At 36.1% G+C, this 26,601-nt stretch overlaps 1 protein-coding gene across 4 annotated transcripts in view; it reads left to right on the forward strand.

Annotated features, from left to right (window-relative positions):
- The window catches only part of CCSER1 (coiled-coil serine rich protein 1), a 1,404,567-nt gene that overhangs the window by 872,543 nt on the left and 505,423 nt on the right, over nt 1-26,601 (forward strand). The gene's annotated exons all lie outside the window — the stretch shown is intronic.

The following is a 26,601-nucleotide window of genomic DNA, read 5'->3' on the forward strand; positions in this document are numbered from 1 at the left end:
GTTCCCAGAGTGTTCTCCGTTGCCCAGACACCCACCAAGATTCACAGAATTGGATTCGGAAGAAAAGGGGAAAGGAAGAAATAGAGGTGTTCTGAGGTAGAAAACAGAGAGTCAAGATTGGGAGTGAATAATCAACACACTCCTGAATAAAAATGGGAACTGAATATTGGATTCTTAAATGTTCACAATTTATATCATATATTGAAAAACAAAAATTAAAAATCTAGAGTAGAGATTAGACTCTTAAAAATACTATATTAAAAACAAAAACCAATACACACACACAAAAAATTTTTTTAAATATATATGAAGTTCAGTTTAAAAAATAGGGCTTCTCTCTTTTTTTTTTTTTTGGTCAAGGTTATAGTTGTCTTGAAAATGAAAAATTAAGAGTGGTTAGAGGAGTACTAGAGGACTTTAAAAGCAATAAGAGAAAAAGAAAAATAGAAAATAGAAGAGAAAAAGGAGAAAAAAAGAAAAAAAAATTTTCCCTAATTAAAAAAATTGTAAAAAAATCTATGAAAATGAAAGTTAAGGAGTAATGGGGGAGTAATAGGGAATTTTAAAGGAAAATAAAAGAGAAAAAATAAAAAATAAAAAAATTTTCTTTTTTCTTATTTAAAAAAAAAAGAAGTAAAATATATCTAGGAATTTCTCTGGAGCTGTTGCGGTCAGTGTCGGTTCGGCTCAGTTTCAGATATCTCCTCGTTCAAGCTTACACTTCTTGATATCTACAGGCCTCTTCCTGTGTAATTGGTGTTTTCTACAGGGATTTTAATCTGTCGCACCACTCTCTTCTGAAGCGGTTCCCTTTGTTTATTTGGCTTTTGTTTGCCGGTTTCTTCAGAGCCTCATTTCCGCCCTGACACAGGCGGGCGGAGGTGGACTCATTCAGGTAGCTAGTTCTGTCGCCCTGCAGGGAGGGGCTGGTGCTGCGGGGAGGGGCTGGCGCTGCGGGGAGAGGCTGACGCTGCTTTCTCCGTCTGTGCTGCTCAGGCTCCCGGCTGCTCTATATGGAGCCCGCCCCGCGCTGCGCGCAGCTCCAGCCCTCAGGTGTTCCACAAAAGCGCGGAACAAAAGGCTGCGTCCGCTCTTGTGCCCTCCCCGTCAGAGCGGTCCAGGCAGCCAGGGGCTTGACAGGCGCACTCTCCCCAGGTGCGGCGCGCCCACTCCCTTCTGCGGTCCCAATCTCGGTTTCCGACGGCGCCAGTCGGGTGCGTGCGCCTTCTGCCCTCCGCGTCCCCAGCCCCAGTCCCAGGCCGCACCGGTCGGGTGCCTGCGCCCTGTGTCTCGCCGCGACCTGCTCCCGCCTCCAGCAGGTCTGGGCCGGTCCGCAGTCTGCGAGCTCTTCTCTGGACTTTCTCGGTGCCTTAGTTCTGCGAAGGCCGGCAGCGTGTTCCGGCCGGTTAATTTTCTCTCTCTTCCCTGCTCTCCCACAGTTCAAGTTGGCAACTCACAAAAGCTCCCTCCAATTGTCCTCAGGGCACTCAGGCCCGGACCCTACCCCAAGCAATGGCGCCGCTCCTCTCGTTGCCGCCCCCACTTGCTGGTGGCAGATGCGGGTGTCTGGGGTACTTTTCTGCTGAGAGTTGCTTTTAGGCAAGTAATCGGTGGGTTTTATTTATTGTTTCCCTCCCAGTCAGGTTGCCCTCCTAGATTCAAACACTTCCCCCAGGCCCGCCAGTGCGAGGGTTTCCCGGTGTCTGGAAAGGTCCTCTAAAGACTCCCTTCCCGGGACGGCTCTCCGTCCTTAGCTCTTTTGTCTCACTTTTTATCTTTTATATTTTGTCCTACCTCCTTTCGAAGACAATGGGCTGCTTTTCTGGGCGCCTGATGACCTCAGCTAGCGGTCAGAAGTTGTTTTGTGAAGTTTGCTCTGCGTTCAGATATTCTTTTGATGAATTTGTAGGAGAGAAAGTGGTCTCCCCGTCCTACTCCTCTGCCATCTTGGCTCCTCTCCCCTCTTTTACTCTTAATTATACTTTAGAGGAAAAGTTTGATTAACTGCTGCTATAGCAGAATCATTATTATTAAGTAGTCTAATTTATTTAAATACATTTTTAGGGCCTTATTTTCTAATGTTTGAAATTTTCAGAGTTTTATGATTCTCATAGGTCTTGCTAATATTTTATTAGAAATATTTAGAAGAAGAGGAACTGGCATAAAATTAGAACTAAACTCTACATTTTGGTTGATTGGATAAAAGAACCAGAAGAATAAAAATCCTCTTCTTGATATTTTTATTGATTAATGTGACATGATATTGATATTTTTTCCCTCTGTCCTACCAATTTAACTTGCTCAGGAGACATATCTTTCCAAAATTCCAGCATGGAATTTTGATTATGTTAAGATAAACCATGGAGAAGGCAATGGCAACCCACTCCAGTACTCTTGCCTGGAAAATTCCACGGACTTCAGAGCCTGGTAGGCTGCAGTCCATGGGGTAACTAAGAGTTGTATATGCCCTCGCTTTCAATTTTTACTTTCATGCATTGGAGAAGGAAGTGGCAACCCACTCCAGTGTTCTTGGCTGGAGAATTCCAGGGATGGGGGAGCCTGGTGGGCTGCCGTATATGGGATCGCACAGAGTTGGACACAACTGAAGTGACTTAGCAGCAGCAAGATAAACCAATTATTGCTGGTGTTTTTACATGATAAAAGGAAATAATAAAGGGACATTTCTAAAATTATGTTACTGTGTTAACTGAGGGGTACCAGTGATACTTAGTGTTTTTTGAAGAAATGTAAAGTATATTTATAATATTATGTGATAGATTCGATGGCTAATTTGTTTCATTTTTGCTGTTGCCACTCTCACATATTTTCATTTGACTTTACAAATTTTAAAATTTGGCAGAACAAGAAATTAGAAGCCATTATAATAATCCCAAAGAAAGGCAATGCCAAAGAATGCTCAAACTACCACACAATTGCACTCATCTCACACGCTAGTAAAGTAATACTTAAAATTCTCCAAGCCAGGCTTCAGCAATACATGAACTGTGAACTTCCAGATGTTCAAGCTGGTTTTAGAAAAGGCAGAGGAACAAGAGATCAAATTGCCAACATCTGATGGATCATCGGAAAAGCAAGAGAGTTGCAGAGTTGCAAGAGAGTCTATTTCTGCTTTATTGACTATGCCAAAGCCTTTGACTGTGTGGATCACAATAAACTGTGGAAAATTCTGAAAGAGATGGGAATACCAGACCACCTGACCTGCCTCTTGAGAAACCTGTATGCAGGTTAGGAAGCAACAGTTAGAACTCGACATGGAACACAGACTGGTTCCAAATAGGAAAAGGAGTATGTCAAGGCTGTATATTGTCACCTTGCTTATTTAACTTATATGCTGAGTACATCATGAGAAATGCTGGTCTGGATGAAGCACAAGTGGAATCAAGATTGCCGGGAGAAATATCAATAACCTCAGATATGCAGATGACACCACCCTTATGGTAGAAAGTAAAGAAGAACTAAAGAGCCACCGCTTGATGAAAGTGAAAGAGGAGAGTGAAAAAGTTGGCCTAAAGCTCAACATTCAGAAAACTAAGATCATGGCATCTGGTCCCATCACTCCGTGGCAAATAGATGGGGAAACAGTGGCTGACTTTATTTTTTGGGGCTCCAAAATCACTGCAGATGGCGATTGCAACCATGAAATTAAAAGATGCTTACTCCTTGGAAGGAAAGTTATGACCAACCTAGATAGCATGTTAAAAAGCAGAGACGTTACTTTGCCAACAAAGGTCCCTCTAGTCAAGGCTATCGTTTTTCCAGTGGTCCTATATGGATGTGAGAGTTGGACTATAAAGAAAACTGAGCACCAAAGAATTGATGCTTTTGAACCGTGGCATTGGAGAAGACTCTTGAGAGTCCCTTGGACTGCAAGGAGATCCAACCAGTCCATCCACAAGGAGATAAGTCCTGGGTGTTCATTGGAAGGACTGATGTCAAGGCTGAAAGTCCAATACTTTGGCCATCTGATGCGAAGAGCTGACTCATTTGAAAAGACCCTGATGGTGGGAAAGATTGAGGGCAGGAGCAGAAGGGGACGACAGAGGATGAGATGGTTGTATGGCATCATTGACTCGATGGACATGGGTTTGGTTGAACCACGGGAGTTGGTGATGGACAGGGAGGCCTGGCGTTCCGCGGTTCATGTGGTCGCAAAGAGTTGAACACGACTGGGCAACTGAACTGAACTGACAATAAATAAATAATAAAGATATTCTTGCAAGAGATTTGGCAATGTCAGTAGCTTGTTTGTTTTGTTTTTCTCAAAGCAAACTAATCAACAGCTGTGACTACACACGACCTAAGTTAGATAATGACATATTGAAAATTGAGATAAGATATATAATATATATTTTATAAATGTATCAAGGCTTCCATTTAGTTACTTATGATTTCAGAGCCCAAATGTTCTGAACAGCTTGCTAATGTTTTAAAAGTTTTTTTAGATAGACTGTTTTGAGGAAGATCCTGAAGTTCTGAGGATATGAAATCATTGAGACGTTTTTCTATTGTGGAAAGAGAGATTTTATACCTGGTAATGGTAAAATCATGAAACATGTGCATATATTCCTATGTGTGTGCATTTGCACATGAGTGCACATGCCTACACACTCTTAACAATTGTCTCTCAGTCTTCTCTATGAATATTTTAGCAAGAGTAAACGTAAACCTCATTATGGAACAGCTTGGATTGCTTGAACATATGACCAATATGGATATTTGTGAATCTTTGTCTACCATTTCTATGTCTTACATCTAAATGATGAAACTTATCTGGGGTATGATGTTTTGAAGGAAAATAAAAAATATCTTTTTATCCCCACCCCAAATATATTTTATCCATCTCTGTCCCAGCATCTGAAAGGGAGAAACTAAGCCATCTGGAAAAGTTTGTGAGAATTGTAGCAGTTAGATGAAGGATACAGACGTGGCTCAGATGGTAAAGAATCTGCTTGCAATATAGGAGACCAGGTTTGATCCTTGGTTGGGAAGATCCCCTGAAGAATCCACTCAAATATTCCTGCCTGTAGAATTCCATGTACAGAGAAGCCTGGTGAGCTACAATCCATGGGGTCACAAAGTTGGACATGACTGAGTGACTAACACTTTCACTTTTCTAATCTAAAGGTAAAATAAAGACTGACTTTAATGGAAAACTATTTTCTTATAGTAAGATGAATGAAGTTCCTTTTGAAATGAAACGGGAAGAAGGGCTAGTAATTTCAGATGCATAAGAAGAAAAGTAGAGATGTTTCATTGTCTTAAATTTATGGGAATTGTTTTCATTCTCTGAGTTAGTGCCTCAGATGTTTGAAGTGTTAAAAGTTCCCCCAGGTAATTCTAATTGCTAGCTATGTCAAAAACCACTAACCTGGAAAAGTAGGTCTTAGATTTGCCAGGAGAGAGGAATAGAGTTGAAGTACAGAGATTGAGGAAGAAAAGAAAGGGAAAGAGAAAGAGAGATTGATGGAAGGGAGAGGATCTGGAAATATATAAAGCATTAATATCAGAAATCATATGGTTCTAGCTCTTCGTTTTTGATTCCTCAGGACTTTAAATGGCCTAGGATATCCATAAAATGTCTTGTCCCATGTTTTAGCCCTGGATGCAATCTTGAAACATAAAAAGGCATAAGAGATTGTGGGATAATATGAAGTCCTAGATAGCTGCATTCTTATGCTTATTATAGCATCATCATTCACGGTAGCCGAAGTATGGAAGCAACCTGTGTTCATTAATGAATCAAGTATTTGGGGGGAATATTTTTCAGCATTAGGGGCTTCCCTGGTAGCTCAGTGGTAAAAGAACCCGCCTGTCAATGCAGGAGACGTGAGTTAGATCCTTGGATTAGGAAGATCCCCTGGAGAAAGAAATGCCAGCCCACTCCAGTATTCATGACTGGGAAATCCTACGTACAGAGGAGCCTGGCAAGCTACAGTCCACGGGTTTGCAAGAAGAGTAAGATACAACTTAGTGACTAAAGGACAACAATTCAGTACGAAGAAGGAAATCCTGACATTTATGGACAGCATGGATAAAATTGGAGGGCAATATGCTAAATAGAATAAGTCAGACAGAGAATGACAAATACTTCCTGATATCTTTTACATGTGGAATAAAAAAGTCAAATGCATAGAAAGAGAAAGTAGAAAAGTAGTTTTCAGGAATGCAGGAAACAGGGAGAGGTGTATAAAAGGTATAGACTTTCAGTTATAGGAGGAAAAAAAAGTCTGAAGATCTAATGTTTAACAAGGTGACTCAAAAAAAAAAAAAAAACAAGGTGACTCAAAGTTGATGACACTATGCTATACAATTGAAATTTACTAAGATAGTAGAACTTAAATGTTCTTACCAAAATTTTAGGTGGTGGATGTGTTACTTAACTGGGAAATTCCCTTAAAAGGAGGGAATCCACATAAAATCATAAAATTACAATGTGCACTTTAAATATCTTACAGCTTTATTTGTCAATTATATCACAATAAATCTGGAAAAAATATTGCGGGGCATCATGAGATGGATCCGTAGTTGTCATAGTATCCTTATTGCTGATTGAGTAAATTCATTATTCCTTTTTAAAAATTAAACAACTCTCCACAATACAGTTCATTGAGCGGTTGCAGGTCAAGAGTATAGTACAGTATTTCTTAAGTTTCTGGGAAACAGCTGCCGCCGCAAGATATAGAAACACCACCCTGGCAAGGACCTGAACCCTGTACCTTATAGGCATCAATGATGTGAATTATCTTCACTGGATCAAAATGTACCACACAGTAACACATTCTTAAAATACGATATACATCATCAAACACAATATTTCAACCTCCATTTGGCCATTGCAGGGCATAGAAACCTACCTTTCTTGACCTGGATATTATATAGCTCTTAATGCTGCCAAAGATCTCATTAACATTTCTGGCTGCTTCAGACTGTATAATCATTTTGAGCTTGTAATGAATACTCCTTAGTCCTTCAGGAGGGTTTCTGGAAAGCATGTCCATGTTGATTCAACTTTAGAATCAGATGAAATTCTTCTTGAAGATTCAGATTCTTGAATTCATATATGCAAAATATCAAAATATGCAGATATTTGCATTCAGATATGCAAAATCAGAATCTTTGAGGGTAGGTCCTAAGAATCTACAAGTACAGTTTACCCCTTAGGTCTTTCTAATAAACCATGTTTGAGAATGGGTCTTATATTCCAGGTGGCTCAGTAGTATAAGAATCTGCCTGCTAATGTAGGAGACACAGGAGATGAAGGTTTCATTCCTGGGTTGGGAAGATCCTTTGGAGGTGGAAATGGCAACCCACTCCAGTATTCAAGCCTAGAGAATCCCATGGACAGAAGAGCCTGGTGAGTTACAGTCATGGGGTTGCAAAGAGTTCTACTTGACTGAGCAACTGAGCATGCACGCACTTATATTCCACTGGGAGAAATGGAGGGGCTGTTACCACCTACAAATACATAGATTTGAAGTAAATTAGGCATTGGTGAGAAACAACAAGAAAACTAAAGGCAGACCTATAGGTGAGTCTGAGACTAGATAGTGAAAGGGTTGGGGAAATAAAGAATGAAATGAACAGATTGAGAAGCTTTAGTTAAAACCGAAAAGATAACCCACTTTGGAAAACAAATATAAAACAGCCATCATGCCGTATAGAAAAGGAAAATAAGAAGTTATAGTCAGAAAGCTATATTTAAAAGCAGGGACTTTTTCAAGATTGTGATTCTGCACTGCACCTGTTTTGTGTTCCTATAGAAAAATCAAAGTCAAATAAAATTATTTTCGGTATTTCATGGGACCAAATCTTATCTGGTTCCTAATGCTTTGCACATTCAAATATGAATCTTGGTCTCCATTCCCATACACCAGAATTGTTATTTTAAAACTTCAAATTCTAAATTTTCATGATTTATCTACATGGATTCTAGATCCTGTTTCATTTTTTTTAATGAAATTTTTTGTTAATGTCTAATTGACATATAACATTATATTAGTTTCAGGTGTACAACATAATGATTCAATATTTGTATATATTGTGAAACGATCATCCACTCAGTAAGTCGAGTTAACCTTCATCACCAGGGACGTTTAGGGTTTTTCTTTCTGTGATGAGAACTTTTAAGATCTCTTTTAGAAACCTTCTGTTGTGCAATAAAGTATTATTAATTGTGGTCACTATGCTGTACATTACACCCCAGGACTTATTTTATATTTGTACCTTTTGACTCCTTTTACCGATTTCATCCCTTATCCCCCACCCCATGGCAGCCATCAATCTGTTCTCTGTATCTACGAGCTTAGAGTTTTTGTTTGTTTAGATTCCACATATAAGTAAGTAGATCAGTGTTTCTTAAATGTTTGTGTCATTAGATCACAATAATTGAAGAACCTCAGGGACAAGAGTTTTAGACGTAGTTTTGGGGCCCAGGAATTTGCCTTTAGTCACTCAAGTAGTTTTGTGAGGAAGTGATCTGGATGCCAGCCATTCCTCTTGATCTGTTCCTCTTGTCTCCTCTAGGATATTCCTCCTTTCAAGTCTTACTTTTCTCATGGAATGTTCAATTTCTCTGCTGCCTTGAATTCTTCTCCTTAGAATGAAGAGATTTAAGACACTTGCACTGTAAGATTTTCTTTAAATTTGTATTAATTGCCTAAATCTGCCATAATGAATTACCCAGAAACTGGGTGACTTAAAACAGCAGCAATTGATTGCTTTATTGTTCTGGAACCAGAAGTCTGAAATTAAGGCATCAGTAAGCCATGCTCCTTCTGAAGCCTCTAGAGGAGGATCCGTCCTTGCCTCTTCCACGTTCTGATAGCCCCAGGCATCCTTTGGGGTACAGCATCATAACTCAGTCTCTGTGTTGGTCTTCACGTGGCTGTCATCTCCCTCTGTGAATATGCCTCTGTCTTCACATGGTCTTCTCCCTCTCTCATTTTCTTCTTCTGAGGACACCAGTTATTTTGGACTAGGGCCAAACCTAATGTAGTATGACCTTGTTCTAACCTAGTTAGTTCTGCAAAGATCCTATTTCCAAATAAGGTCACGTTTACAGCTACCAAGGGATAGGACCTGAACATGTCTCTTGGGAGCTGCAAGTTAACTTATAGCAATACTGTATGTTACAGTCTAGCTACTTCCCCATCTCTTTCTTTCTCAGCTAAGATTCTGGAACAAATAGTTTACACTCAGTTGTTATCACTTCTTTGTCTCCTACTGCAATCTGGCTTTGGACTTCAACTAGGGCTTCCCTTGTAGCTCAGTCGATAAAGAATCTGTCTGCAATGCAGGAGGCCCAGAATCGATTCCTGCATCAGGAAGATCCCCTGGGGAAGGAAATGGCAACCCACTCCAGTATTCTTTCATGGAGAATCCCCATGGACAGAGGAGCCTGCAGGCTACAGTCCATGGGGTCGCAAGAGTTGGACACGATTTAGAGACTAAACCACCACCACCACCAGTCCACTGAATCCCTGGTTGTTAGAGTAATTATTAAAAATTTAATTGACAGATCTGAAGAACACTTATTAGTTCCTATCTCACTTGATATCCTTACTCTCCTCCAGAGTATTGATCATTCTTTTCCTGAAGCTCCTCCTATTTGAATGAACCTAAGTCCACTCCAGTATTCTTGGGCTTCCCTAATGGCTCAGCTGGTGAAGAATCTGCCTGCAATGCAGGAGACCTGGGTTCCATCCCTGGGTTGGTAAGATCACCTGGAGAAGGGAAAGGCTTCCCACTCCAATATTCTGGCCTTGAGAATTTCATGGACTGTATAGTCCATGGAGTTGCAAAGGGTCAGACATGACTGAGCAACTTTCACTTTCAAGTCCACCTGTTTACATAGAACTTTGTTTCATTTTGTTAGATCAATATAGCCACAAATGTTATAATGAAAGCAAATCTTACCTAAAAATTTTGCCACACATGCAGGTAATCTTAATTGAACTTGAGAAACACTAGCACTGAAATATTTCCTGATAATGGTGCTGTTAACTGGAAGATTTTACTATCCTTTGTTCTTTTAAGTGCTCTAACCATCACTTTCCATGTAAGATTACACAAAACACATACACCAGAAGGCAAAATTCTATTCTTTGCCTTAAGTTCACGTATCATATCACATCACCTATATAATAGTATTTAAAATTAAATTATTGCCACCATTACAATGTAACTCTCACCTTATTTTCTTTCTATATCCAGGAGTATAGTTCCTTTCCCTTCAGTAATCCTTTCTACTCATTATATTAATTATCTACTGATGATTAATGATATTACAACTCTGTTAGTGGCCTAAAACAATATACATTTGTTATCTCAGTTTTTATGGGTCAGGAGTTTTTTATGGGTCAGGTATAGCTTACATGTATCTTTTGCTTAGAGATGCACAAGACTGTGGTCTCATTTGAGGCTTGACTTGGGAAGGATCCACTTATAAACTCACTCAGATTACTGGCAGAATTCAATTCCTTTCAGTTTTATGGCTCTCAATTCCTTGCTGTCTCTTAGCTGGAGGCCATGCTTAGCAGCTAGAGGTCATTTGTAATTCCTCAATACATGAAGTTCCCTATTGTGAACATTTGTTTCTTCACAGCTAGTAAAGAGAAAGAGACTCCAGTCATATGAGTGCTATAATCTTGTATAGTCACACAATCATATACATATATGTCCATTTCATCAGTTGTTTAGTAGCAAGTCACAGATCCTTCTTACACTCAATGAGTGGGGCTCACAGGCATGACTCCTTTTGAGGTAAACATCAGGTGAGCCACATTATATGTCTTCTGTCCCTTGACATGTAGTCTTTTCACTCTAGATATTCCACTTAAGTAATTTCCTTCATATATGACTTCAACTGATAGCTGTATGCTGTTGATTCCAAAATCTATATTCCAGGCTAAATGTTTCTTCGAAGACTTCAGTCAATATAGTCAACTCTCTTTAGAAATTGTGGTGTGAATGTAGACATTTCTTTGTAGAAACCAATATCAACATTCTTCCTGTACCCCCAAATTTTTCCTTCTCCTTTTTGCCACCTTAGATGCTGACACAAACTGTGGCAAGTGCATGTGGCCACAAAACTGAGACTATGATTTAATATTCTAGGATAGAACCCAAGCATTAGTATATTAAAGAAACTTTCCAAGTGATTCTGATTTGTATCTGCAATTAATAACTGATGTATCTATAGCATTACTCTGCTTTGTCTGCTTTATAACATGAGTCACAATCTGAAATTATTCTTCTCTGTTATTGTCTTATTCTTTTCCTATCTCTCCTTTAGAATTGAAGCTCCTCAAAAGGTGGTTAACCACTATATCATGTGTGTGTGTGTGTGTATATGTACACAATATTTGGCATACAGTATGTATTCAGTAACTTACTTATTGAATCATTAGGTATTCAGTTCAGTCGCTCAGTAGTGTCCAATTCTTTGCAACCCATGGACTGCAGCACGCCAGGCCTCCCTGTCTATCACCAACTCCCAAAGTTTACTCAAACTCATGTCCATTGAGTCTGTGATGCCATCCAACCATCTCATCCTCTGTCATCCCCTTCTCCTCCCACCTTCAATGTTTCCCAGCATCAGGGTCTTTCCAAATGAGTCAGTTCTTCGCATCAGGTGGCCAAAGTATTGGAGTTTCAGCTTCAACATCAGTCCTTCCAATGAATATTCAGGACTGATTTCCTTTAGAATGGACGGGTTGGATCTCCTTGCAATCCAAGGGACTCTCAAGAGTCTCCTCCAACACTACAGTTCAAAAGGATAGATTCTTCGGCACTCAGCATTCTTTATAGTCCAATTCTCACATCCATACGTGGCTACTAGAAAAACCATAGCCTTGACTACACGGATCTTTGTTGGCAAAGTAATGTCTGCTTTTTAATATGCTGTCTAGGTTGGTGTTAACTTTTCCTCCAAGAAGGAAGTGTCTTTTAATTTTCTGGCTGTAGTCACCATCTCAGTGATTTTGGAGTCCCGCAAAATAAAGTCTGCGACTGTTTTCCCCATCTATTTGCCATGAGGTGATGGGACTGGATGTCATGATCTTAGTTTTCTGAATGTTGAGCTTTAAGCCAACTTTTTCACTCTCCTCTTTCTCTCTCATCAAGAGGCTCTTTAGTTCTTCACTTCCTGCCATAAGTGTGGTGTTATCTCCATATCTGAGGTTATTGATATTTCCCCCAGCAATCTTGATTCCAGCTTGTGTTTCATCCAGCCCAACATTTCTCATGATGTACTCGGCATGTAAGTTAAATAAGCAAGGTGACAATATACAGCCTTGACATACTCCTTTTCCTATTTGGAACCACTCTGTTGTTCCATGTCCAGTTCTGACTGTTGCTTCCTGACCTGCATACAGGTTTCTCAAGAGGCAGGTCAGGTGGTCTGGTATTCCCATCTCTTTCAGAATTTTCCACAGTTTATTGTGGTCCACACAGTCAAAGGCTTTGGCATAGTCAGTAAAGCAGAAATAGATGTTTTTCTGGAACTCTCTTGCTTTTTCAATGATCCAGCAAATGTTGTCAATTTGATCTCTGGTTCCTCTGCCTTTTCTAAAACCAACTTGAACATCTGGAAGTTCATGGGTCATGTATTGCTGAAGGCTGGCTTGGAGAATTTTGAGCATTACTTTACTAGTGTGTGAGATGAGTGTAATTGTGTGGTAGTTTGAGCATTCTTTGGCATTGCCTTTCTTTGGGATTGGAATGAAAACTGACCTTTTCCAGTCCTGTGGCCACTGCTGGGTTTTCCAAATTTGCTGGCATATTGTGTGCAGCAGTTTTATGGCATCATCATTTAGGATTTGAGATAGCTCAGCTGTAATTCCATCTCCTCCACTAGCTTTGTTCATAGTGATGCTTTCTAAGGCCCACTTGACTTCACATTCCAGGATGTCTGGCTCTATGTGAGTGATCACACCATCATGTTTATCTGGGTCATGAAGATCTTTTTTGTGCAGTTCTTCTGTGTATTCTTGCCACCTCTTTTTAATATCTTCTGCTTTTGTTAGGTCCATGCCATTTCTGTGCTTTATTGAGCCCATCTTCCCAGCGCCGCGCAGCCCATTAGGTGTTAAATACCACTATTGTAAGTCAGCATTATGTGCTTCATTGTTCAGTTGTGTCCGACTCTTTTCAACCCTGTGGACTGTAGCCCACCATGCTCCTCTGTCCATGGGCATTCTCTAGGCAAGATTACTGGAGTGGGTTTCCTTGCCCTTCTCCAGGCGTACTTCCCCACTCAGGGATCGAACCCAGGTCTCCTGCATTGCAAACAGATTCTTTTCTGTCTGAGCCACCATAGAAGCCTAGCATTCCTGGGCTAATATGCTAAGTGTTTTCTATACGTTATTTTATTAATCTTCACAAGACTCATGAGTCTATTTTTAAGTTTGTTATTCTCCTTTTTAGTGATTAAGTAAAGATGGCAGAGTAATTTTTCCAAGGTCACATGTGAAGTGGAACTAGAAATTAAACCAGGTCTGCAGTACTCCAGAGCTTATGGTTTTGACCAATATGCTCAACATATGCTTTCCAGCTATATTCATTTCTTGCTCAAGTTGTTATGCCTTTGAGTTTATTGTTTCTTTTGAATAATCTCTTCACTTAGTGATGTATTAATCCACTGTGATAGGAAGTCAAATCATCTATCTCGACCAGAATATAGTTTCTTCATTTTGTTCAACATTCTTATATATTCCACTTTCTGATTGATGATTATTCTAAATCCAGTTGTCGAACAATGCATACTACCTCTTCTTCAACAATGTTCTAGGCACAAAATAGGAGCATACCATCTCACATATCCCCTATTTTACACTTGGTTTCATAACTTTTATCCACAAATCTCTCTGCATTTTAAAAGCATGAATTTTCCAGTCATCCCATGAGGTAAATGAATATTTATTGTCATCATTTTACAGATGCGTGCAGTTAGGCATAGATTAATTAAATAAATTCTTGAAGGACAAACAATGAGTTGATTGTAAAATCAAGGTTAACATTGAACATTCCAGCATTTTGCTTCTAAAAGGAATGAATGGTGTGTTAAGTTGATTTAACTGTACATAGTTGAAAATGTTTATTTTAAGCTTTCTCAATATATCCTCCATTAGTTTTTGGACATTACCCAAAAGAATTCACAGTATTGATATCTAGCCCTTAGATATGTATGCAGTTTTTGTCTCTTGGCATCCATGGGAGATGGAGAAATGAAAATGAAGAAAGAATTTAGCCCATATAATTATATCTTCCTATAGAGATTCTAGTAATTATGTTTGGATACTTTTTTTTTACTATATAGTTTAAAGGTTTTTATTTTGTAATATAGCTCTAATTTAGCATATAGAAGTAAGCAGCTAATTAAGCTGAGATTACTTTCCACTCCCAGCCAACATTTAGAACATAATCAGAGTTATTATTACAAAATTGTTTGAAGTTACATTACTACTTATGAATATGAACCCCAACCAAAATGCATAACATAATAACATAATTAAGAAAGACTATATTATTTCAGTATGTTGCCACTCAGATAACCAAATTAAAACTATATGTCCTTCATTTCACCAGTTCTGGGGTTTTAGATTCATAAAGATCTGTAGTTGATCTGTAACCTCTTATATCTGGCTCTTAAACAAGATGATATATTTTTCTGGTTCATTTTTATTCTTTATTTTTTAATGTAAAATTAGTTTAGCAACATATGTATATAGTGCATCAGTGCATCAGTATAATTTTTAATTTGTTAAGATGTTGAGATTTTGTTGAATCAAAATTTAAATTTAGATGCATGGTCAAAATAACTGTGATCGAAACAATATTGTAGAAAATCCAACAAATAAGACATAAATCAGAAAAAGAAATTAATACACAAAAGTAAATTTGAATTTAAATAGGATTTTGTTTTCATCTGCATGTGTCATTTAAATCACTGATAAGAATTTGCACTAATATAAGATTTCATGGTAACATGACAAGTCTATTCTGCAGATGTGTATCTTAGAAAGATAGACATTACATATAAATCTTTATAATGAACAATGTTTTTAATCAGGAGTTTTTCAGTCTTCTGTTCCACAAACTCCTAAAGAGAATTGGCTACAGAGTCAGACACGACTAAGCAGCTAACAAAGTATATAATGATATCTCTGCTGCGCTGTGCTCAGTCGTGTCCGACTCTCTGTGACCCCATGGACTGTAGCCCACCAGGCTCCTCCGTCGATGGGATTTTCCAGGCAAGAATACTGGAGCTGGTTGCATTTTCCTACTCCAGGGGATTTTCCCAACCCAGTGATCGAATTCACATCTCTTGCATCTTCTGCTTGGCAGGCAGATTCTTTACCACTGTATAGAATCCTGGTGATATCTCATTGTGATTTTAATTTACATTTCCCTGATGGCTAATGTTGAACATTTTCTCATTTATTTACAGTTGTCATAGCTTCTTTGGTGAAATAACTGTTTATTTCTTTTGCCCATTTCCAACTGGATTATTTGTTGTTGTTTTTTATATTGCATTTCAAGTCTTCTTTATCTGTCTTGGATAGTAGTTCCTAATCAGTTCTGTAGTTTGCAAATCATTTCTTCCAGGCTGTAGCTTGTCTCATCTCTTCACATGGTCTCTGATAGAGCAAAACTTGTTTATTCTTATGAACCATAAGTCTTCTGATTTGATAAATTATTCTTGGTAATTCTTAGCAGTATTCAATTTTTTAGGAAGTCTATTATAGGAATTACAAGATAATTGACAAATCATATTTGTAAATGGCTACGTTAAAATAAATAGGATCCCACATGTTAGTCAGTTTACTCTTGGGTATTATTATATAAACTATGACAGCAAGATTTTTCTACAGCTTTCATGTCACATATCAGGATTATCATAATTTCTCTTTATTAAACCAAGAGCATAGCACTTTGGTATATTTCCTTATGGAACATGAAGGAAAATTTTACTAATCAGTTTCTAGAATTGATCAGTTTACTGAAAATTATGGACTATATATATATATATCCACATACACTTTTCTAAACTTTCTTCTTGTTAATTAAATAATTATATACTTTTTTTAAAAACAAGTAAATTGTGCTGCAAGGACCTTTGACAAAGAACAGTTTTTCTTAAAATACCATAGGCTCATTTCCTACTCTGTTAACAATATACTTGTGTATTCATTTCTTTCTAAGTATATCCCAATGGTTTGTGATAAAGAGAATATATTCAATAAGGTAAATAAAATGGAAATAATCAACCAAGCCTTTGGAAGGACCATGAGGTTAGTTAATATGATTATCTATCTTTAGTGACTTTTAGCTTTCTGAAATCTCTCTCTCTCTCTCTCACACACACACACATACTTACAAATGAATGTGGGAATTGCATATATAAAACTGCACTCATGTGTACATGCTAAGTCACTTCACTGGTATCTGACTCTCTGTGACCCTATGGACTGTAGCCTGCCGGCCTCCTCTGTCCATGGGTTTCTATAGGCAACAGTACTGGAGTTGGTTGCCACAACCCAGGGATGGAACCCACGTTTTTTATGTCTCAAACTGGCAGGCGGGTTCTTTACCTCAAGCGCCACCTGGGAAGCACGTAAAGTTGCATGTGTGTGCGTGCTAAATCAGTTCAGTGGTGTCCGGCTCTTTGCAACCCTATGAACCTCAGTTTCTTAGCTAGATAACAGAAAGTACTCTTGGTTTGAAAAGAATCAAAGGTTTCCCTCTTGCTAAACTGCTAAGGAAAATTGGTCCTTGGAAATTTTATAAAGGATTCACTGAAAGAAAATAAGCAATAGTTTTTACAATGAACATAGAAATAATTTTTCACTTTGTTATTTCTTATAATGATACTTGATGAAAGATGAGGAAATAATAGTAAAGTATAGCTCTGAGAAGGCATTTCTGCTAATGTAGTCTTAGTATTCAACTGAAAAGAATAGGTTATGCTTAGTATAATTTCCCCAATTAAATATGCATTTATTAAGTACTAAGAATAAAAGCTTGCTTTAATTTTCTATTTAAACACATCTCCTTTTTTCCAGAATCAACCTTTTTCTTAGTGCCTATTAAAGATAAATGTTTTAAGACCTGTTGTACTAGTCTAAACATACCTGATTACTTTTATTAAGTGATTTTCCAAGATCAAAATTATTTCACAAAGCAACTTCTGTAAGTAATGTTTAAAACAAATAGCATCTTTTAGAAAGAATGACAGCAAGCGTGAGATAAACTGGGTACAATTCTTAATAATTGCATTAAAGTAAAATGTTTTAAGAATGGATTCCAATTTAGATAATTTCATTCTTGTCTTCAAATTGTTGAAGTCCTGACACTAAAAATATGTGTTTTTGAATGTTTTCTTTGACATGGACCAAGGTTTGGAGATTGTAGTAGAACTCTGCTGTACAATAGAGGCAGTTCTGATTTAGTTTGCCACTTAACTTTATTGGCTCTGTTCTCATTGTGTCATTCTTGTGTATTTAATATTATAATCTTCTGAAGTATGAATATGATCCCTATTATCACTCTAAAAATTCTACAAACATGAATCCTTTAAGTGGTTAATTCTTTAAAGGATCAAAGCTAAGAAAAATTCAAGATTTATTCTTAAGCAAAACCTCATTGATTTTTCCTTAGTTATGATTATAGAGGGCAATTTCAGTTTAATGTAGAGCAGTATGTTTGAATCCCACATTACCTTTCTTACCATTTAATGGACTAAAATGTATTCATTTGATAGCAAGAATTCCATTTACGCAAACTATCCATCTAATCCAGAATCAGAATCTTACACATTGAATGAAAAGAACAGAAAGTAATTTTCAAATCAACAAGTTATTCTGTTTTCTGTGAACTTTCATCACCTCAAAAAAGGGATTTTACAATTATTTATGTACCATATTTACTTTAAATAATCAGTAAAAAATGTACAATTATATTTACCTTTCTAAAGGGATAAAACATTATCTACCTTTCTAAAGGGATTTGTGCTTTATTTTGTACCAATTAATCTAATTTGCAGATATACAATGATTATCATATAATCCATAGAAAATTGTCACTAATTTCTCTGGAAATGAATTATATTTTTATAAGCAATGTTATAATCTCTTCATTATATTCTAAAAGCATAAAGTAGCTTGCATCCACAGATATAAATTTAGTACCACATAAAATATTCTTCCTCTTCCACTTCCACTCCTTTCTTTGTGGGAAGGTGGGAGAACAAATTCTTACCTCAGCATTTCTACCTTAAATTCTTTAAGGAGAAATTCCTACTCTAGAACAGTTCTCTCTGCTATATAGCACTCTGTAATAGCATGGCCTCTAACAGCACTTTGCACTACTAGTATTATAGGACTGAAAATATTTTATTTTACTTAGATTCTTTAAAATCAATTTTTATTTGAATGCAGTTGATTTACAATTTCATGTTTCTGCTGTACAACATATCAGTTATACATATATCTACTCTTTCTTTAAGATTCTGTTCCCGTATAGGCCATTACAGAGTAATGAATAGAGCTCCCTGTGCTAAACTAATAGGATCTTATTAGTTATCTGTTTTATATATAGTAATGTGTATGTATCAGTATCAATCTCCCAACTTATTCCTTCTCCTTCCCCCGCCGTGGTAACTGTGAGTTGGTTTCTACATCTGTATCCCATTTCTGTTTTGTAAATAGGTTCATTTGTACCATTATTTTAAATTCCATACATAAGCAATATCATATGCTAGTTCTTTCTCTGACTTACCTCACTAAGTTTGACAATTTCTAGGTCCATCCATGTTGCTGCAAATGGCGTTATTTTGCTCTTTTTTATGGCTGAGTAATATTCCATTGTGTGTGTCTGTATACACCCACATTGTGTGTGTGTCTAAATTTACACACAGACACACACACACAGATACCACATCTTCATCTATCCCTCTGTTAATAGACATTTAGGTTGCTTTGGTCATGGATATTGTAAATAGTGCTGCAATGAACATTAAGATATGTATATCTCTTTGAATTATGGTGTTCTCCAGATGTATGCCCAGAAGTAGGATTGCTGGGTAATGTGGTAGTTCTACTTTTAGTTTTTTAAGGAATTTCCATACTGTTCTCCATAGTGGCTATACCAATTTACATTCCCACCAACAATGTAGGAGGGTTCCCTTTTCTTCATGCCCTCTCCAGCATTTATTTGTAGATTTTTTGGTAATGACCATTCTGACCAATGTGAGGTGATACCTCATTTTTGTAGTTTTGATTTGAATTTAGCTGATAATTAGTGATGATGAGCATCTTTTCATGTGCCTCTTGGCTATCTGTATGTCTTCTTTGGAGAAATGCCTATTTAGATCTTCTGCCCATTTTTTTATTAGCTTGGTTGTATTTTTGATATTGAGCTGTGTGAGCTATTTGCATGTTTTGAAATTAATCCCTTATAGGTCACTTCTTTTACAGATATTTTCTCCCATTCTGTGGGATGTCTTTTCATTCTGTTTATGGCTTACTTTGTTCTAAAGCTTTTAAGTTTAATTAAGAAATGTTTATTTTTGTTTTTATTCTTATTACTCTGGGTGTATCAAAAAAGATATTGCTGTGATTTATGTCAGAAAATGTTCTGCCTATGTTTTCCTCTAAGAGTTGTATAGTATCCAGTCTTACATTTTGGTCTTTAATTCATTTTGTGTTTATTTTTATGTATGGTGTTAGAGAATGTTCTAATTTCATTCTTTTACATGTAGTAGTCCAGTTTTCCCAACACCACTTATTGAAGAGACTGTTTTTTCCCCATTGCATATTATTGTCTCCTTTGTCATGGATTAAGTGACCATAGGTGAGTAGGTCTATCTCTGGATGTTCTATCTTATTTCATTGATCTATATTTCTGTTTTTTGTGCCGGTACCATAGTGTTTTGATTACTATAGCTTTGTAGTATAGTCTGAAGTTAGGGAATCTGATTCCTCCAGGTCTGTTTTCTCATTGTCAAGACTGCTTTGGGCATTTGGGATCATTTGTGTTTGTTTTATTTAGATTTTTAGTATCTCTTTTGCATTTATGATTTAAGCTCTATGATGGCAGAGGTCCAATATGGCATCTCCTCCCCTTTAGCTCAAGGCTTAGCTCAAGAATGGCACATGACAAATATGCAATAAATATTTGTTGAATACATACATGGATAAAACTGTCACTCTCTAGTAAGAATGATTATGATAATGGCATTGGCATATGATATAAAAATAAAATAAACTTTTTAAGATTCCTTTGAAAGCACATCTATAATCCATTCCTTTTGTCATTCATTCACCAGATACTTATTTTACTCCTAGATTTTCTTAAAAACCATTGCATTGGCTAGTGGGCATATCAAGATGAATAGAAGCCAATTTCTAAATTAAAAAAATTAGCAGTTCATTATGGAGATAGACACTTGTCCAAATAACTGTAACACAGAATCATAAATTCTGTAACAGAAACCTAAGTTTTGTGAAAAGAGCCCCACCTCATAGAGGAGTTGGCATAGAATTGCATATTGACCTGAAATATTTGACTTATATTACTTTTTTCTCTTCAGAATAAATAAGATAAAAGAGAGGCAAATATTCAGTTTGTGCTCCTTGTGTCCATGGTATAATGTAGAACATTTTTTTTTTCAGTTCTTTAAGGGGACTTTATTATTATTATTAATATTGAGGGTGTTTATACAGTAGCCACTACTATTCCTTCTGGTCTTCTTTTGGCAACATAAGTCATAGCTAAATAAAGAAAAGCAAATAACATTTTACTGGGTTACTGTTTTCTCAATTAATCTCTTTCCACGTGTTTCAGTTTCTTATTCCTTTCCAAGTCAAAATCCATCCACATTTCTCTTGGCGCTGACTACAAACACAATTTTGAAGGCACTAACAAAGTAGATGAATTTACTATAATATCTTTAGAGTTACCAGCAGTCATTGCATATGTTGGTACTGGTGCCCTGCACAGCCACAGTGGGATTTGGCTTAGACGTATGCAATGTATAACCACTTAGTGGAAGGTAATGGTTCCTGGCACTATGAGACTATCCTAAAAATAATGTAACCAGAATAGTATGAACTTGCTTTTGGCCTAAAATTAGCCTCAGTAATTGAAATTCTTAATCTACCTTCTTTTATTTCCTATTGATTTTATTTAAAGCAAATAATTCTTGTGGAATATTTGCATTTGATATTACTGAACTGGCTGATAACCATGGTTTGTGCTTGCCATGATATAGGGAACAGAGATTACGGGTCCTGCGGAAAATTTCATTGAGTAATAAATGTAGCTTGAGCCATTGCAAACTTTTAAAAACTGCTAGTATTTAAGATTAAAGCTCTGAGTTTAATACTTTTTTGATCAGTTGTTTTTTATATTTATTTATAGGACTATACTTTTAACCTCAGAAAATTATCTCAAAAATATCACCATGTCGACAGTGGTTTAGTATAGGAATGATTTAGTACAGAATAGATCTGTTGTCCCTATTATGTGGGAAAAAAATTAGACCATTTTTGTAATAGTAGATCAGAAATATATAGGTGATGGCACTTTTGAAAGCCTATCAAAACATGTAAATATTTTGTTACTAAAATTTCCTTTTTGTAGTCCTAACAGTGCAAAAATATAATGTGTAGCTAGATTTTCTTTTTTTTTTTTTTGTCTGTTTAATGTACTTCCCTACTTAATGACAGTTTACATCTTTTTCAGTTTCTTAAATGTCCCGGTAATAATAATGATGAACTCTATTTAATAATCTTTTCCTCTTTATCTCTATAAAGATAGAAGGCCAAGATGTTTGGATTATATTTGCACATATGATTGACAATCATAAATGCCAGGAATATTTTCTGGTAGTATAAGAAATATGAAATCTGAGTATGATATTTTAAAAAATCAATCTAATTATATAGCATAATACTTTTGTTCATTGGTCTATGGAAATATTAATCTTATGGAGATAGTTCTGTCATTTTTCAAAATTTCAAGTCATATTTCTTCTTTGACATGATGTTGAAACTGATTTTAAAATACTTTTTAAAAATAATCTTGTTAGCAAACAGGTAAAAATTAAGCAATAATGAGATCATTTTAACTTTCAGAATGAAATCAAGTGTATATGCACAAAATTATTTTAGTCAGTATAATTACTTCCTTAACTTTGATGTGCCTGTCAAATTAAAAATAATGTTGTATTGAAATGGGATGGGAATCCGAGTTCTTTTCATGGAACCAAAGAATGAACTTCACAAACACACAAATACTCAGAGCAGCAAGGAAACAGGATTTACTTTAGAGAGAAAGAAAGTACAAAGCTCTCAGCATAGCCCCTGAGAGGTTGTGAAGAGCCCTGAAAAGGCAGATATTACAGCAGTTCATATACTTACTAGTATTGATTTGTACTTTTTTGATTGGTTCTGACTTTTAACATATGTCATTTCTAGCCAATCAACTTAAAGGTCACAGTGTATAAATTGACATCTTTATGGCTTCTTTCAATCCTCAGATTGTTAGCTTTTTTAGACATTAAGTCACCATCCCCTGACCTTTTCTTATGACCCTCGGCCATTTTACAATGGAATAGATGTATAGGTTAAAAGTCAATGATCACCAGTTAATGGAACAAAAGTTACTTACTACCCTTTCCTGGATCTGAGAGCTGATAATTTATCAGGCCAAGCATACATTTCTCTGAGAGTCAGTAATTCAGGACAAAGGGTGTAGTTTTAGGTTAATGGAGCGGGGTGTTTATTAAAACAGACCAAGGTCTCAGAGTTCCTACACTAACTGCCTAACAATTTCTATCTCAGTATTAAACTAAGGAATTTTTTAGAAAGGGCACCTGAATGTTATTTCCTTTTTAACACTGAGTATCCAATGTTACAGATGGGTTACATCTGTAATCCAGTATTACAGATGTTAGACACAAATAATCAATGAGAAAAACTTTAGTAGGAACTTCCAAATGCTCAAAATCTCAATTTATGAAAGCTTTTCTGATATTCCTAGAGTTATTGTTTAAGTGTTACCTGATTTGCTCATGAATAAAAATATTTTGTCTTTGGTATTAACATTTTATGTATTTCTGAGTAATCTTTTTATCCAGTTATTGATATTATTTCTGAATCCTTTCAACCTGATTCTGGTTGATGAAACAAGGTTGTGGAGACACTATTTTGGTTCTTGAGCTTCAAGACTTTGGCCTCTTGTTCTGTATTAGCAAAGGTGGGATGAAGGGGGCACATTCCTGTTGTCTTTCTCTAACTAGGAGAGGGACTTTGAGAGAGAGGCGTGAAGTGAAAAGGGAGAGTGTTGTCCTGGGTACCTTTTTCTCTATTCAGTCTGAACATTGTACATCTAGTGTTTTGGTGTATTTAAACTCAGGAATGACTCTAGGAAATAATTTTCTTCTCTATCTTTATCTACTTTTCAGCTCATTAGCCCTGAAAGCTGCTCTGCCTGGACTAGTGGCAATAGATGAACACAAGGTTTCCTTCCACCGAGTGATTGCTCTGACAATGCTAAGGAGAGGTTCTTACGTCAGCTGAGAGAATAAAATGTTGATAGTGTTCCAGTGAGTGTAAAGATGTTACTGCTATTTAGTCTTCAGGAAAGCTATGGTTCCACTATGTAGCATATTAAGACTACATCCCATTTTATTGTGTTTTACATGTCACCAGGCATTTTTACAGAGACACATTATCAAGATTAATTTTCATAATTATTTCAGAGGGGAATGAACCTTCTGATTGTTAAATGCCCAAGGCACTCCCAGGACTGCCTGTAACCTGGGGTCTTTTTCAAGGAAGTAAAGATAAGAAAGTGATTACAGTTACTTGAATGCCTTCTTGTTGAGAGGTAAATGGGGCTTGTCTCAAAGAGTATTAGTTGCCCAAAGTCATATAAATTACCCAGCCTGGGGAGAAAATTAGGATATATTAATGGAATTTGAAGCAAGTGATAGAAAACATTTGTCTGACTTTGGTAAACTCTTACCCTACTCCAGAAGTCTCCAATAGGGTTTTTTGGATCCAAGTCTTTTCTTTCATCAAGTCCTCTATACCTGTCTCTCAACATTTTTCATTTTCCTTCTTTCTTTTTCCAACTCTCTAATAACCTTCTGTAAGAGGTTGTAATCCCAATCTAAAATTATGCTGCCAGTTTAAAAATCCAAGCACATAACAGTCCATCATGTTATAGCTTAATGAATATATAAATGAGGATGTTACTTATTAACTTATGAGAGTGAGATTTTCAGACAAACATTTTGGCAGACTTAACTTTTTTCTGGGGATGCCTGCTGGACATTGGAGATGGATTTTGGTATTGCTCATCTATTTCAAGCCTTATAAATCTAGGCTGTCTTTTTGAATGTAAATTAAAACCTCCAAATATTACCATAAAAGAAAAACTTCTAGGACCATTTCTGATAGGCTTGATAAAAGCATAAATTCTACCAGCTTTTTCTAAATGACTTGCTTTTTCTTCAAACCCAAGACTACTCCTAGTCACTTTTACTGCTTCTACTTCTGTGTGTCAACTCTCCCACCACCGCCACTTGTGCTACAAAAACTAATATATTCTTTAAGCATTATATTCTATAGGAGTTATAGTCTGTAAACCTTAAGCACTTTATTACCTAGTGAATTCTTTTGAGTACTAAGCAACTAAGTTTCTTTTAATATCTTTACATAAAGCTATTATATTCACTATGATAATAAATTTTTTTTAAACAAAGTTTCTTATTTCTTGACAAATTCAATACAAATATAAACATAAATTATAAAATATTAGTCTTTACAAATAATACTGAATGAGAGATTGGGTCAAATATTTGACACGATTTATGCTAAAAATAACAAATACAATTAAGACACATTATTTTTTTTGCAATGAAAAATTTGGGTTGCCATACAAAAGATAATTAAATTCTGTTTATGTAGGACTGGAAGGTGACATTTATCACAGGAAACTCCATTGTGGAAGAAGTTATACCCACAGTTTATTCAGTGGAAATTATGAGAATAAATTATTCTTCCAAGCTTTACATTTATTTTAAATAAAAAGTAAAATATAAATGCACCCATATAGTATAGCTCATTGGCTCAGAATATAATGCATTTTCTGAAGAAAATGAATAATCTTTACATGTCTCCATTCTATATTTATTAAATGATGCTAGTTTATTTGTCTATTTTATTATCTAATAACTCATCTTACCAATATGTAATTTAAATATAATAATACTATAAGAAAGTTTCATTATAAACTTTTATTTTATAAGTTTATTTCATAAGCTTATAGTTTTCAAAATAAAATGTAATTTAGTTTCAACTGAATTGGAAAGTATACCAGCAAAGTTCTTATTTTACTGGTACACTAGTTAAATTAAATTATAGTGAAAAAATAATTCCTATTCAGATTTTTATTTGGATCTATTGCTTTTCAAACATTTAATTTTTAACAATTTGTTTTAACTAATCTGCTACTGTGATTAGGTACTGTCTGTGTTCTTCACATGAAATTAAAGTCAGAATCCTGGTTATTTAAATGGAAAGAAGGAAGGTAGAAAAGAAAGAGAGGGCATGAGGGAAAAAAAAATTACACAAGTCTCTGAATAATCCATAAACCAGATTCTTTGGGACATACATTTATTAAAGTTTTATCAGTCTTTTTCATATTAATGATTTTAAAGTTCTAGAGATGTAGTTTTCTCAGACATTGTTTTATATACTTGATTTATTATTAAATTTATTTTTATATTTGAAAGAAAATATTTTTTATTGAACTGCAGTTAATTAACAAAGTTGTGTTAATTTCTGGTGTACAACAAAGTAATTCATTAATAATATATATATATATATACTTACGTATTTTCTTTTTCATTATGGTTTGTTACAGAATATTGAATATAGTTCCTTGGGCTCCAGAGTAGGACCTTGTTTTTTACTTTTTTTATATAGAGTAGTTTGTATCTGCTAATCAGAAACTCCTAATGTATTCTTCCTCCATCCCTTTTCCCCTTTTGTAACCCTAAGTTTGTTTTCTATGAACTTTAGTATGTTTCTGTTTCATAAATAAGTACATTTGTGTCATAGTTTGGATTCCATATATAAGTGATACCATATAGTATTAGTCTTTCAATTTCTGACTTACTTCACTTAGCATAGCAATCTCAAGGTCCAGTCAAGTTGCTGCAGATGGCATTCTTTCTTATTTATGACTAAGTATGTCCCATTTTTATATATATATACACCAGTCTTCTATCCAGTGTGCTAATGGGCATTTAGGTTGTTTCCATGTCTTGGCTGTTGTAATAGTGCTATAATGAACATTGGGGTGCATGTATCTTTTTGAATTACAGTTTTCTCTGGATATATGTATAGGAGTGGAATGTCTGGCCAGAATACACAGAAGAACTGTACAAAAAAGATCTTTGTGACCCAGATAATCACGATGGTGTGATCACTCACCTAGAGCCAGACATCCTGGAATGTGAAGTCAAGTGGGCCTTAGGAAGCATCACTGCAAACAAAGCTAGTGGAG

The sequence above is a fragment of the Cervus canadensis genome, chromosome 19, assembly GCF_019320065.1.
Source record: "Cervus canadensis isolate Bull #8, Minnesota chromosome 19, ASM1932006v1, whole genome shotgun sequence".
Lineage (NCBI taxonomy): Eukaryota > Metazoa > Chordata > Mammalia > Artiodactyla > Cervidae > Cervus > Cervus canadensis.